General features: G+C 43.9%; 1 protein-coding gene across 1 annotated transcript in view; it reads right to left on the bottom strand.

Moving 5' to 3' along the window:
• The window catches only part of GNB1L (G protein subunit beta 1 like), a 46443-nt gene extending 40571 nt beyond the window's left edge, over positions 1-5872 (bottom strand). The window contains exon 1 of the mRNA XM_005524370.3: positions 5778-5872. The gene's annotated coding sequence lies outside the window, so the exon portion shown is untranslated. The remainder of the gene's footprint in view (positions 1-5777) is intronic.
• Positions 5873-12216: the final 6344 nt, after the last annotated feature.

Below are 12216 nucleotides of genomic sequence, written 5' to 3'. Positions count from 1 at the left end.
AGATTTATTATAACAAATAGCTAAATACTGGCAGGACAGAGATGCAAATTCTAACAAGGAAAACTGAAGAAAAAGGAGGTGGACAGTAAAGTTGGCCACACTGATTTTACCTCCTTTGGAGAGACTGCTACCTGTGCCTCCACACTGGGCAGCACTCAGTTGGAACAGCCATCCCTGATACAGGCTCACACACTTCATGCCCCAAGAAACAGTCCCATGCACCACAGTATTCTGATCCCTAGCAGCATAAAGCCTCAAAGAGAGATACAACCAAAAGAGAGCTCCCATGATGATCTACTGCCACTTTGGTAGTCTCATATCTTTCCATTAAGGTCATTTTCCTTGTCCATAAACATATATTGTCTCGTGGCATTTAGCTAAGTCATAACCCTCTCGTTACAGAGCTTGAACTTGTCAACAATTATTTAGTGAGTGTAATGGAACTAGGTCAGAACACACAATCCAGTGATTCTACTATTCCTTACAAAATCATTCTTTCCCCATAGCCACTGTGTGAAAGAACATTAAAGGCAGAGGTTTGGCTATGCAATGAACCTGTAGCTTCAAAATAATTTAATTTAGAAATTTCTTACATGGTTTTGAGTATCCAGCACTTGTGACTACAAATCAAAACCAGAGATGCCATCACACAATATTTGAGTTGAAGCAGTTAGCCCACATTCTCTTCTGCCCCCAGAACACATCAAGTTGTTTTGGAATTTTTGAAAATAACAAGAAACAAACTAAACACCTGGACAATAAAGACCTACCAATCTGGGATAAGAATGCAGCCCTCTTCCCCTGCTGCTTACTTAGGGAAGGTGTTATCATTGCTTTTCCCAGAACACACAGACAGCAGCAGAGCTTAGCACTTCAAACACCAGAAGAGTCAACACAGGAGAAACCAGCCTGTTTTGTCCTGGCAATAATGGTCAATGCAAAACAGGATACTGGATTCTTGAATGTTTTCTTTATTCTGCAGAAGGCAGATGAAGGATAGGCCATTCTCCCTCCTGATTTCAAACTGAGAATCCATGGCTTTATAGGGGTCTGCTCAGATATGGCTCTGAGGAACCTCATTCTTAGATGGCTCCTATTCTCCCACCTTTATGTCTGTGCTCACTTTATCTCATTGGCTGGGTGGGTTTGTGGGTGGCTGCTGTTATTTTTTTCACATTAAGTGTGTCCATGGGTCTCTCCACAACTCACACTGTGTACACTTAAATTCCTTGGTAAATCTTGTTTGCAGCTCTACTATTCCCACCAGTTCTTTTTTCTAGAGTTCCTTCTAGAGGTCAAGAAGTTCCTTTCTTGATATTCAAACTCAAATGCTGATGATAGAAACCTGCATTTTAGGAAGAGGCAAGCAGGAATTTCTCATCAACTGAACAAGTGGTGCTATGCTTCTGGGCACACATTACAATATCTTTTTTGCATCACACCTACTCTACTAAATATACAAAACACTGTGCAAGTGATAGTTTTGTCAGCCACCAGCTAATCAAATGAAAAATTATTAGGCTTAGAAAAATAATAAAAGCAGAAGCCAGCTGTGCATTTGTTGGATGAAAATCCCAGTGTCTCCCATGTTAGCTCATGTGTATTTCAATTTCTGGGAAGAAAATAATGGGAGTTTCTCCACCCTTTCTCATGTGAGCCATAAAGCAGATTTATTACCTAGGCTATATTCTGTGTTTTCTCCTGAGGAAAAAAGAAAGTGGTGGAACAAGTTCATTTTTTTCCCTTCTAAAACAAGGATTTTCCTAATAATAAACACAGAGCTTAATTTTGGTATCATATGGCCCTTCTATTTAATGCTCTGGTCACACTTTTTGCCTTTCTAAACCTTGAATTGTTTCATTTTCATTTCAGTGGGGATTCTACAGCTGCTCCAGCTGTCTGAGTGTGAAAAGTCTGTCCTAAGATTCCTATCTGGTGTTTTAAAGCAAAATCCTTCCCTCTCCTAAATCAAAGAAATTTAGCATCTACTGAAAAACTACAGAATAACTTAAACAAAAAGAAAAGCTAAACATTAGTCTATACTTCTTTTTCAAATAGTTCTTGCTCAGCTTTACCTTACACTCAGCTGTCACCCAGCAGCTCTGGGAAACTCAGGCTGCAGACCCCAAGGTTTAGGACAGGGTTGCATCTCATCTGGGAAGGTTATCCTGTACAAACTATTTTTTTACTGTAATGGTCACCTTATGACTTTTAAAAATAAATCATGAGAAAGAAGATTTGCTGACTAAAAGATTTTATTTTTCTTCTAAAACTCTTGAATTTGCTCACAGTTTGATGTTATAGTTCTAAAAACCTGTGCTGGTAAATCTGTTTACAGAAAAGGTGACTTCCTCTGGAACTTTAGCTTTTGAGAAGCAGAAAAGATTGATTACTGTTTTAAATGCTCCTGAATCATTACAAAGCCTGGATTCTCTGGTTTAGTGGTCTAGAAACTTTCAAGACTAAGATATCCCCTTTTCAAATGACATCCAGTAACATGGCTTTTAAAAGTAAATCTTGTTGACTCTGGTATTTGTAGCCTAAATATGTTCTACAGTCTCCCACTGCTAACCTGCACCTCTTGTTTAATGAGGAACTTTCCTCATCATGGCAAACCCGACATCTCTGAAAGTTTCAGTTCTTTCAAATCCCACGATACATGAGCGTTTACACCAAGTCATAAATGCCAGTGAGACAATTTTTGAAATGACGAGTTATGCCATCATTAGCTGCATATAATTAAACTGTAGCACAGGAACTGCATTCATTACATTTGTGAAATTATTTTATCGATAATGAAAAGAAAGAAAGAAAAAAGCACTTTTAATGATACAACTGTGCCAGCACAGAGCTCAAAAGGAAGCTGGCTTGCTTGGGCAAAAAATTGCGCAGGTTCTTTTAAAGATTTGTTTCATTCTCATTGTTTTGTGATCACTTAAACTGCTCCACAGAGACCAGTAATTTAGAAACTAAAACCCCAGCAGCTGAAGAGTTTTCAACCTAATACTAATTTTAAATCCTTCATTTCTACTACCAAGTATATTCTAGTGCAGTCAAACTGCATTATTACAAAGAGAGCATAAATGCATTCCCACAGATATACTGGGGAGGAAAACACCATTACTGTCACTAGACTTACCTTTTTCCTTTATAAAGACATACAAACACAACAAACATGTAATACTGTATTGAGATTCCAAGTTTGTACAAAAGGAAAGTATCAGCACTACAACTTGAAAAGGGTGTCCAAAAAAGCAAAGTTCAACCTTTTTTTTAATCAAGTTTGTCTTCACAAAGCCAGAAAATAGCACTAGCATGCATGTATAATCCAGCTGCAACAAGACTATTACAGAAGAGCAGTTACAGTAGCTATTTTTCCCCAATGAATACAGTGCTTCATAGAATATAATTTCGAAAAATCGGAATCATCAGGGTTAAATTTCCCATATAAGCTAATTAGCAATGACTGAAAAAAAATAGTTTACAGTTAGTAGTGATCCAATGAAACAGTACATTGTTATGGCTGAGCTTGCAGAGAAATAGTACTCAAATTAAAAATAAGACCTATACAAACATGAAGCATAATATAGCCTGATGTACTTCATGGTAGAGAGCCAAAAAGATGTGTCTCTTTAGAGTATAAGAACATAAAAGGGTCAATAATTACACAGTTCTTTGCAAAAATAAACTAACAGTATTCTAAAATGCTCAGAAAAAGCGTAAACATACTTAGTCAACAGATCTGCTCCCTAAATACCTTACAATTCCAACATTGTCATTTCAGTGCATAAAAATAAGTCTCTGCACCAATTAACCAAAATCAGACAATCTATCTGATATTAGAAACCGGCATCTATTCCAGTGCATGCACCAACATAATTTCCATCTGCAGAATCTTTATAACTGATAATCACACATCCAAGCCAGAATAAACAGAGTTAGACTTGCTGATTGCACGGTATTTTTAAAACAAGAAACAACTAGTTTACCTGTAAATCAATAAAAACGTTAATAGGAATCATTAAAAAACAAGAAGTTGCTCCAGTAGCTTTTAAAAAATCTAGTAATTTAGCTACAAATAAAATTTTAAAAAATTCTCTAGGGTTCCTGTAACTTAGGCAGACAGGACACATATTTCATGACATTTCTCAGTCACAGAGCCCTCTCTAAAAGCTTCACAGAAAAGCTGCTAAAATTGGGGGTCACTGGAAGGAGCTTCGGAAGGATGACAGGTCATAAAGAGACTGTGCTAAGTGTGGCAAAATGCTCCCCGCAACAATTCCCAAAGGAAAAAGTTACACACATATTTCCATCTCGTGTGGTCTTTTTTTTCCAGAGCACACACCATGCTTGCTTTTTACCTTTATCATTTCAAAATGAAGCTGCTGAATCCGGAGCCGGGATTGTTTCCTACTCTAAATTGTCATTTAAAGGAGTTGTACAAGAGATTTTCCTTATTTCAAACAACCAGCACTACCGAGGAGAAAACCACATAAAAAAAGAACGCCAGTGTCGGAGGTCAGTGCGCGGATGTCCCTCGGGAGCTGCGGGGCGCGCTCGGAACAACGCGGCCGCGCTGCCCGGTGTGCCCCGTGACGGGCGCTGCCCCGCGCTGCCGCCAGAGGGCGACAGGGAGCGAGCCAGCAGAGCCAGCTACGAGCCCTGACCGGGCCCGTCAGCGCTGGAGCTCTGACCGGCTCAGAAATACGGTATTTTTCATATTATCATACTGTACTTGAAAATCATGTGTTTTCTTTTGTAAATGTTTTCAGATGAAAGGTATTAAAGCACTTTTACGTGTTCCTGACACTACTGTTTTGCAAATGGTGGGGAGAGACCCACCCCACGCTGTGCCTCCCTTGGACAGAACCGTGTTCAATCTTCAGCCAAGGCTGTTCATGCCTTACCTCCATCTGCTCAAGCAGTGTCTATGTCGCTTAAATACCTAAAGAATATTTGTTTCTATTGGTCATAAAAGAAGTGGGATGATTATGGAGAGTTGTAAAATTCAAACCATTAGAACTGTGGGCTCCATTACCACTAGGCTTGGTGCTGATCTCTGATGGGGTGTATCCTGAACTCAAGGAACACACACTATCACCGCTGCTAGAGAAGCTCCTGCACAGCCTGTCCAGGCAAACTGCCTCAGAGCATCAAGGAGATGCAGACCCTAATCAAAACACCACTGTTTTCGAGCAGATGCCTCACGTCAGCCACAGATACGACATCTCCCTCACTGTGCCGGCTTGAGCTTCTTCCCACCCGGGCTGGAGTGGGGCTGTGTGGGGATCTGCAGGGCTGTGCCAGGCTCTGAGAGGCCGTGAGGGGCCCCGAGAGGCCACGAGTGGCTATGCGGGGCCGTAAGGGACTCTGAGAGGCCACAAGGGACTTTGAGGGGCCTTGCGGGGCTCTTCGGGGCTGTGAGTGGCTCTGAGGGGGTTTGAGGGGCCCTGTGGGACTCTCCGGGGCCGTGAATGGCTCTCAGGGGCCGTGCGGAGCTCTGAGGGTCTGTGCGAGGCTCTGAGGGGCTTTAAGGGGTCGCGCGCCGCGGGCGGTGGGCGACGCTGCCCCCGTCGCGCGCCCCGCGCGCGGCGGCCGAGCCTCCACCGCGCCGTTGCCGTGGCGGCGCCCCGCGCGTGCGCAAAGCGCCACCACCGCCTCCGGCCCATGAGGCGGCGCCGCGCCAGTGATAACGGAGCTCTCCCAGCCTGCTCCGGCCCCGCCGCCACCCCCGCGGCCGAGTGCGTGGTCCCCCCGTCCTCCCCTGCCCCGCTCACCGAGCACCCTTCCGCCCGGCGGGGCGGGTGCGTGATAGCGATTATTCGGCGATCCCCGCGGGAACCAGGCGGACACGGAGGAACGCCGAGCCCCGCGCGTGACGTCACGGGGCCGGCGGGTGGCGCGCACGCGCTATCGGTACCGGCCCGCCGGGGCCCAGCAGCCGCCGGGACCGAGCGGGACGCGGCTGTGGAGGCTCCGTCAGGAGCTCCCGCTCACGGCAGCCCACAGTTCCCGCGGAGAAGCCCCGCTCCGAGGGTCCTACGAGGGGCTTGGCGCCTGTCCGCTTCCTCACGCTCCGTAACCGGGAGGACCTGGCCTTCACCGGGAGCCCGCGCGTGCCACTGCTCCGCGGAGCCAGACACGAGCTCTGAACCAGCCGAGAGGGGCTGAGCCGAGGCGCTGGTGCCGGGCTGTCGCTGCCACCAGTCCGTGTGTGACTCGGGCGATTCCCCACCTGGTCGGGACGGCCGATCAATGGGGTACACATTGAGCTGTGGTTTGGGCTCTCTGCTTGCACAGCATCCATTTAGCATCCATTTATCATCCATTTATCTCTGCTATGCATGGGGCTATCGCATTCCTGAAGTCATTTTTCTCCTCCAGGAGCCACTGTAAACTTGGCTTTGTTGTGGGATAAAGACCCAGTTCTTTCAGCGCAACGCAGCCAAAGTTACCCAGGACCTGCGGAAGAGCTTCCTTAGAGAAATAAAGTTGCCTTCTGAAATGTTTCCCCATGGAAGTTACTGGTTAGGTGTCACAACTGAACTAAATGAGGCAATAGTTAAATAACCTTGTGTGTATTGTTGGAACAAAACTGCTGTGGGATTGGAATTGTACCCTGCTACTGTAGCCATTCACCCTCACCAGGGTGGTGGGAAGCACAGTGCAGACGTGTACAATGACAGCCATGCAGAGAGATGTACTCCTCTCCTTTTCACAGGCCCCCGTTACTCTCCAGCCACACCAAAACTCAAGGAAAGCAAATAAACCATTATTTGCTTGTGTCACCTGTCTAGAAGTTAAAAGCTGTGTCATTTATGTAGTTTTTCAGGAAACTGTCCTGCTCTAATTCCAGCTGGAAAGCTTGGTACCTCATAAAACATGCTTTTGAGTTTTCCTACCATTTTTACCTATGGAGACAGGGTCTTTCAAAGCTAAATTAAATCTAGTGCTGTTAAATGAGTGCTGTTCTGTTCCACTTATTGATGCAAACAAAGGCATGGAGATTATCTGTGAGTTTGGGAAGGTAAATCTGGAGCTTGCTTTTCTACTCCTATCAAATTTCTCGTCAGCAGGAACACTGATTCCTAAATGCTTGCTCTAAAGGGCTTTAAATGGCATTTGGTGGTTATGAAAGCACAGTACACCAAGGAGGTTATGCCTCTCATTAGGAAGAACGTCCTGAGCACAGATAAATACATTCTGTATTGTTTAATGCACAAGTACAGCCCTGTATTTCCCTGTATGTTTTGCTGAAATGATTTGAATTAAGAGATTTAGAGCAGCAGATCATTGCTATAAATTGCTATGAAAAATGGAACCACACGTGCAGTATACTTCAGGTCTTTAATTTGTTAGGGGCTAAATATTTATTAGAATATGGTACAGTTAATATTCCCTACAGTCGCCTTGAAAATGAAATACCCCTTTCACAACACAAAGACAATGAGTTGTGTGGCAAGATAAGGTGGTTACCAGAATTCAGGAATGACAGAATCCAATTAATTTAACATGAATTAATGCAAGATCAAATTTATTACAGTTGGATGCAAGTTGTAATTGCAAGTTCCATTACAGCACGTTTTTACATGTTATCTACTATCAGTAAGACATCTTAAAAGAGCAAATCCTCGATTTTGAACAGCAGCAATGTGTTTATTATATCAGAAATAACTCTTTCCTTACATGTTTGCTGTGAGGAACTTCAGGTCCCAAAAGCCCAGTTGTGCACAAGGGGCCATGACTGAGCTTAAAAAGAAACATGGGTTTCATCTTTGTCTGCTTTGCTGGGCTTCCCCTCCCTTGTTACTTGGTCATCCCTTCTCCTATTTTCCACTCTTCTGGGTGATCACCCCTCTTTGTTTTTTGGGTAGGAGGGGTAAAATCAGCCCTCTAGTCAAATAAACCTTTCAATCTCCTAACTTCAAAATAAACACTTTTATTGTGGACAGTCCAAGCTCCTTAGGCAAAGCTTTAGGTCTCAAATCCAAAAGATACACTATGTCCTTTTAATAATTTCATAGTGGAAACTCACTATTTGCCCATTCCTGTGGTGTTATGGAGGTTTTCAATGATTCTGGTTTAGGTTTCGGGATTAGGTGAAACCAGAGTGCCTTAAACCTCTTTAGAGGTTTGGGATTAGGTCTGCATCAGGCCTAATATAGCCTTTCTGTGCAAGGCTAAATTAAATGGCAGGAATATTTGTTGTGCACTGATTCACAGGTGTTTGGCAAAATACCAGAAAACATAAAGGAACCACTGGAAGAATCATGAAGGCAAAGCCATCGAAACATGAGTATTAGCTAAGTACTGAGGTATCACTTGCAACTGTGGGGGTCTTTCAGACTGCTTTTAAGTGATTTTAAGCATGGATATCATTTTTATGTGTCTCTTTCACATGAATGCAAGTAAATTGAAGATCTGTTGTGCAAATGGATCATGGATTTTATTTGGGTATTACATTCTGGTAATTTCTGCCTGTTTTATAGCAAATGTATATTAAAATTTGTCAAACAGCTGATATCACTGAAACTCTATTGTTTTATTGTACACATAAATTCTACTCCTTCTCTGGAGCATGCATTGGCCTGACAGAATATGTTAGGTCACGAGGAGAAAAATGCAATAGATTTATGCCTACCATTAAAACACTGGCCTGTCTGGCCCAGGAGGCAGAGGCATTTGCCTTACTGATGACCATGGACTAACTGGAGGAACTCATTTCATTGTTTAGGCTGTCTACTGTGAGGCTTTTCAGCACTTTTCACTCACTTTGTCTCTGGTAGGGCTATTTCTCTATGTGCTCAGTTCTGTAGTTTGTAACACGGGCAAGGCCTGACTCCCTAGCATCCCCTGAGGTACTGTCTGAGCTGAGCAGATTTCATCAAGCAGAAGTGCAGCTCATTGCTGCAGTATCAGGATCTCTTCAAACTGCAGAAGCTGGTTTGGCTGCATTTGTGGGCAAGAGCTGATGCCTGGCTCAGCAAAGCCCAAGCTGGGCATCAACAGAAGCCAGAGATGGGGAGGCAAAGCACAGTGCCCAATGGTTCAGTTCCTACAGCTGCCCAAAACTGGTCACTACCTTAGCAGAACTATCTTCTCACACTGAAGTATTCCTTTACTGATTTTGCACCTGTCAGCCCTTTACAAAAAAGGGTAGTTTGATGGCATTTATCTCCCTAGATAAACAGTTTTTAGCTTCGCTTGTAGACTTGCCTGTATTTAGAAAGTTAACTACATCTCAAGAACTGCAGGATTTCTCTGGAGGTTTTTGCTGTACCAACAAAGAGTTCTCTTGCTGCAAGCTTTTTTTTTTGCATTCCTATGGCAAATGTTCTGATCACCAGTGCATACAGCCAGGTCCTGTTTTCTCATGTCTGCTTGCAAAAGCAAAACAGAAGTAGTTAAATCAAGTTTAACAAGAGTATGTCCCCTCTAATCAGATGAGCTGTAAAATAAGAGGGAGGCTAACTAGAAGGATTTAATAATCTTAGAATCTGTAAAAACATTATTTATGGCTTAAGAGCTACACAAGTTTTGAGCTTTAAATGTAAGTTCTTTCCTTCTTTAATGGTGCATGTAAGGAAGAGCACGAGAGAAATGTTCCAGTCAAGGACAAAATAATAAAATAATGAGCAGAAGAATGAAATGAAAGTATTAGGGGCCAGGGGAGGCTGAGTGGGAGTTTGTCTTCATACATGATTGAGCTAAACTTGAAAAGGAAAAAAATAAAAGACTTCTCATCTTTAAACAAGATGGTTATTTGAGCATAAATAACAGTCTCATGTCAAATATGCTGCTATTTCCAATGGAGCCTTTTCACTACAAAACCACAACATTCTCAGCCCTAATCTTCTCAGATAAAACAATACGGCTGGTGGCTGTGAATCAGCACTTTGAAACCAACCTCTGAAAACAGCAACACGTTCAGTGTGAAGAGAAACAGAGGAGACAAAGAGCTGCTGTTTATAGATCTTTGCAAAGTGATGCCCCACCTTGCTTGCTTGGAAACGTGCTCTAACACCCGAGAATTGCTTCTCTTTGGGTGGGAAGTCCAGCTCAGCACGGCCAGCCCAGGGGACTGGGGCTATTGATGTGAGTTTGGTCCCACACCAAACTGAGCTGTCACTGAAATCTTCAGCAGTGAAATGCCAAAATCCACCTGGATGCTTGAGTCTTGAGGTTGTGTGAGGAAGAGTACAGTGAGAACAAACACTGGACTCTGTGCTGAAATGAGTACACCTTTCCCAACCCATTTGCAGCCACATGGTGGTGTCCCCTCCCTTGTGCTGACCCCACCACTCCTCTGAGCAGCATCAGGACTGATGCAAGGCAGGAGCAAGGTGCCAGGAAAGGAGAGGCCCGGGAGGGAGAGCAGTCACACTGGAAGAGACCTCCCACGAGCAGTGGCACTGAAAGGAGCAGCCTAGCCGGGACACAAAGGTTTCCATCCAGAAAATGACATCTCACCTTAAGCAGGAAGCTCATTTCCCTCCACGCTCAGTGAGGAAAAGCAGGCTATTAACCACATAGGAACATCCCCTCCACCTTTTTTTCTCATTCCACTGTTTCCTAACATAACACAACAAGCTTTGAAATCTAGAAATGCCATCCCATGGGAAATAGGAGAAGACTTTTGTCTCAGCACAGACCCCCAGCTGTTCTCTGACTAGAAGGACGTTGCACTGGTGGTGGGGAGTCCTATGGCAGCAAGACTTGGAGCAAGATCAAATGAGGAAACACTGTGGCATTTACACTTTCATGTGGGTTTTAGGGACACTGTCTGTAACTCAGAAAAAATACTGATCTTTTGAGCCCCTCTCAGAAAAAAAAATAAAAATTAAATGAACTGGACATTGTTCTCCTCAAAGAGATCACTGTAAAATGGCCTTTGGACATGGTCTGGAGGCATCAGGTGCACAACCTCCCCATCAGTGCTACCCTTCCAGCAAAGCTCCTGAGGCAGGGCTCAGATGAGAGAGATGTTGACAGGATGCCAAATCCCAACCCTCTGGAACTAGACAGAAAAGAGAACCAAATGGCAAACCTGTATCTGTGTCCAGCTGCAAAAGCCCAAGCTTCTGTTAAGTCTGAAAAAACCCTTTGATCCAAACATCCCCACTTTTTAGGGATTCCAAACTCGAGTGAAAACACAGCAGTTTCACTCCAGCTTGAAACATAGCCTTACACCTTTGATTTCTGAGGAGAGATCATTTTTCTTGGGGTGAGGCACGTGGACAGCAACAGATCCCTCATGTCTGGTTCAGACAGGCTAACCAAAAGGCTTAAGTGGACACACACAGAACCAGCAGCATGTGATGGGATTTAGTGCAACGAAATCAAACTCTCTGCCCCACCTCCTGGGCTTTTCCTTTAAAGACCAGTCCTGTGCGCACAGCTGGAGTTGATGTGAGTCCCGCCTTATTAATTAACTCAAGCCAGTGCCTTTTCCCCCTGAATTCCAACAGAAGCAATTAGAAAGCAGATATTTCACACATAGCAGCTGGTTCATTTAACCCCCTGCTTATGCTATTGTCTCCGCTTCCCCCAGGCAACTCATACCCCCCTTTTCCAACCTTTCATGTACTGGAGAGGGACAGTAAAATCAAGGTGGCAAAAGCAGGGGTAGCAGATAGCCATATTCTTAATAAAATCATCTCATGCTGAAAGCAGAGGATTGTTGTTGAGGCCACAGTTCTGAGCAGGGAATCGTAACATTCACCTACCAGATGGGAAAAAGAGCTTTGGCTGTCTACGGTGTCCTCCTTAAAAGGGGATCTGTATCAGAGTAGAAGCATATTTTCTTCACTGAAGGCTGTAGATGTCATTAGAGCAAGCCTCATTTTTATTTAAGACCAGAGTTAAGAGTCACATAAAATTGGCACAGGTGAAGGCACCAGGCCCATTAAGTTGTGCAATGTGACTCTCTGGGAATTTTTTGAATGTTCATGTACCTCCAATTTATTTATGCTTGGGCAAGCCAGCCCCTGAGCTTCTCCTCCTTGCTTCTCAGTATAAATACAGCCTCAATCCTGCCATTAGGCCTGTAAAAAACCCACTCAATCCACTAAATTTTCCCCACACCCAAGATAGATCCAGTTAAAGGAAGAGCAGTTCTGCCTCCCTCTGAATTACACATATCGCTGGGAGATGCTATGGGTGTAAAATTAAAACCCTAGCCAAAAACATCTACCGTAACACTGAAAGTGAAATCTG

Source organism: Pseudopodoces humilis, chromosome 20, assembly GCF_049639895.1.
Source record: "Pseudopodoces humilis isolate 2021_Gansu_Grassland_sample_001 chromosome 20, ASM4963989v1, whole genome shotgun sequence".
Taxonomy (NCBI): domain Eukaryota; kingdom Metazoa; phylum Chordata; class Aves; order Passeriformes; family Paridae; genus Pseudopodoces; species Pseudopodoces humilis.
Note: the sequence above shows the minus strand (reverse complement) of the source record. Positions and strands in the feature narration are given on the sequence as shown.